This window comes from Cynara cardunculus, unplaced genomic scaffold (assembly GCF_001531365.2).
Source record: "Cynara cardunculus var. scolymus isolate 2C unplaced genomic scaffold, CcrdV1 Un_Scaffold_7385, whole genome shotgun sequence".
Taxonomy (NCBI): domain Eukaryota; kingdom Viridiplantae; phylum Streptophyta; class Magnoliopsida; order Asterales; family Asteraceae; genus Cynara; species Cynara cardunculus.
The window spans coordinates 10726-14555 of record NW_020203522.1 but is presented as its reverse complement, the minus strand read 5'-3'; positions in this window follow the sequence as shown (position 1 = coordinate 14555).

Below are 3830 nucleotides of genomic sequence, written 5' to 3'. Positions count from 1 at the left end.
ATGGTGTAACTTGTTAAAATAAAAATATATTTTTTTAAACATGTTTTAATTGATATACAATTATGTATGTTAATTTGATAAAGGTTTAAAATGAAACATTTAAAAGTAAAGAACGTAAAATAAATAAATTAATTAATTATAGGGGTATAAAATGAAATTTTAAAATTATAATTTAAAAAAATCGGTTGTGGGAGGGTGAGTGTATGTGAGGAGAGTAAGGGGTGAAAAGGTGAAAAAATGAGTATAAAATATATTTTGGTCATTTAGTATTTTAAAACTTTAAGACTTTTGCTAAATTTGCTTAATAAGATAGTATAGATATAAATATAGATATAGATATATATATATATATATAAAGAGAGAGAGAGAGAGAGATTGTTTCAAATACAACCCATTACATTTGTACAACCAATGCAACCCAATAAATTGAAATATTTATGGAAATGATGAGAGTTCATTTGTTATGATTTAAATATTTATGAAAGATGAATAAAGTTCATTAATTATGATCAATACTTTATATTAGAAAACAAAACTTCTATGAAATTACATATTCATCAAATTAAATAGACGGTTGATATTGAGTTGTATTGGTTGAACAAATGTAAGAGGTTGTGTAATAACCCTCTCTCTCTCTCTCTCTCTCTATATATATATATATATAATTGTTTGGAAGTGAGTTTTAAGAATATTGTTAATATTTTACTTACATTAATTATTGATCGAACTTTTTTGAAAGATGTTTGTATTCTCAATCTTTATATCAAACTAAACGGCCATTTGTTAGTAACTTAAAAGGAGATTAAAGAGACTAACAGCTTAATCAGTTAGCCATACATAAGAGTTTGGTAATGGTTTATTGACATAGAAAGCAGCTTATTCGATAAGCTTTAAGGAGGGTATTGATCCAGAAAGCCAAGTTTTTTGAACTAAAAATCACACTACTTTCATTTATGAAAAACTCTTCTAAACAAAAACTTTATTAATCTATACAAACAGATTAATCCAAATAGACAACTTTATCCATAAAAGGCTTAATAGAAAATCAAGAAAACAGTGTAAGTTATATACAAATGATTGTGCACCAGGTTTGTTTAAAGTAACAATTAACATACAACAGTAATCCAGGTACATTGTTTTGGGCTTCTGGCAATAACTCCTGTCTTCACCAATGAATTTCAAATCCTTCATTAGTAACACACAATTAAAATCTACATACCCCTCAAAATACTAACAGCAAGGTGCTGAATTCTAAATATAAGCTTATTACATCTAAGAACTTGCTCTAAAAGCTGCTAATCGCGCTACAAAGTCATCATAATCAGGAAGTTTTGGATGTACATGASCCAGTGGACTTAAACCTGAATCCGGTTGAAACGTAGCTGCCCTTGCAATCCCTTTTCGTTCATTTGTTGCACTTACTGGTTCATGCGGAAGTGAACCTGCTCGTGTTGGACCATAAGCATTGTTCACCATGCTTGAATCAGCCGGTAATTTCGAAGCCTTTCTGCTGTAGTGACTCAAAAGCTTGTCCATTTTCTTTTCAGCTTCATCTCCATGATCAAGATCACGGTTTTCACCATTCGAAATTTTTGGACATGGTTCTGAAACTTCATTGGTCACTGGCTTTAAGGCTCTTCGAATCCGCACTGATCTTGGTACCGGCTTGGTTATATTTACAGACTCTTCACATTTTGATCCAGCTACCTTTTCTTTGCTGGGACCAAAAGAAGTACTGGAAATTGTAGCCTTTTTCCTTAAATCTGTTTTGATGTATGGAGGAGCCATTGATCTGAATCCAGACGGCTTTCTTCTCTCTTGTATATCCTCAGAACAACTTTGAAGATTACCATCTTTACATTTTGATCCAAATACCTCTTCTTCCCTACCAAATCCGGAAGAGAGATCCGAAATCGTTGCCTTTTTGGTTGAATCTGTTTTGATATAAGGAGGAGGAGCCAAGTGTTGTATAAACATCATTGAATTCAAGACCAATGTAACCACTTCCTACAATAACTATCCATTCTGGTACTGTCTCTAGTTTTAGTGCATGATCACTGGTTATTACGGTCTTACCTGCAGGCAGCTGATCAGTAACATTATGAAGGTATTAAACAGTTAATTTCAACATCAGATTATAATGCTCTTGCAAATAGGGAACTATAGTACAAAAATAAACAACATAATATATTCAAGTGAAACAGAACTGTGTTAAGTAAATAAGCAGATAACTTGCAAAAAGAAGACAATCGCTGAAAGATTCAATTATTTAACTACTTCATGAACACAACAGATGTTTGCATATTCAAGCTTGTAATAACTTTTTTTTAAATGGATTCTACTATACGTTTTTGGTCCCTAATAAAGGTGGAAGTCAAGACACCGACAATAACATAAATGAAAAGAAGATTTCAAGCAAGAAAATGTGTGAAAAAACATTTACCTAGGGAATCAGGTGGTAGTTGACCAATGAACTACAAAGAAAAGATACAGGTTAAATGCTGCAGTGCTAGTAAACCAGTGTTAATAACATGGAGAACTCCTCATAGAACACCACAGCTACCCTAAGGTAACATACAAATCCAACATGTCAAATCTAGATAGACATATATGAAAGACAATATGTATAAATGCTACAAATTAAATAACATTTATGTACCAAGTAATAGAGATACCTATAAACCAAAAGACTTCATATGGTGTTCATTCTGAAGCTCCTGCATGCAACCACTGACAGCAAGAAGGGCTTTGGAAGGAACACAACCACGATTAACACATGTTCCACCAACCACATCACCTTCGATGATGGCAGTTTTCAGACCCTGCAGAGGCGAAATTCAAATTTAATCATCCAAAAATCCACGTTTATAGGACGGACAGAATACAATTGATTCTCATAATAAGTAATGTGAAGCAAATTGGATCATGTCCTTAGGGGAAAAGCCACAGGGTAAATAGGATATCTTTAATTTAACTTCAAACATCACAAGCTATTGGTCTAGCCCTTTCATTGCCATGTAAAAGAACATCACTACTATATGCATCAATATTAGAAAGCAAAAACAGTGATAGCTTTAGGCTCGTCATGGCAATTCTAGTTGGCAACTTCAGTGACCTTCTCTAATTTAACGAAGAGATTTACACATCATCAGTTGAACCAAGTATAATGGTACTTCACATTCTAAATCTTGACAAATACGCAAGTTAAATCAATATCTCATTCTATGTGCTTACACTGAAAATGTTATATTTTCTCAAATATATAAATCTAATGCAAAGAAGAAAAATACAATTCACCCAAGGAGATCCTGAAATCGAGTTTCTTGCTTCTACAATGACAACGTTCAATCGATCCTAGACGTACAATAAAATAAAAATAACATAAAATAAAAACTTAACAAAGTGATAGAAAGGGAAAACCATGGTTGGCATTACCTTCTCAACAGTAGGAAGAACAGCCCCATGACCACCAACATTTCTGGTGTTGAATAGTGATGGAGCTTTGATATCATACTAATCCTTCTTGGAAAAGGATTAGCTCTGTTTATATATAAAAATGGATAAGRTAAGTAAACAATTTGTTCAAAATACCACTACTGCTGTGTGAAGTGGAACCATATGCAATTCATTCGTTCATGCTACATATGTGTGTGTATGTATTGTACAATCGCGTGGGTACACCAGCTTGCTTTTCCTTGAACCTTGCTTGTTCTTCAAGACCGTGTGCACTAAAGACCATGAGGCTTGAGAATATAAATCCTCACACATTAACAGCAACAGCAGGCATAGGGTTTAGTTGTGAAATACTTGTTGTATTAGTTGTGTATATG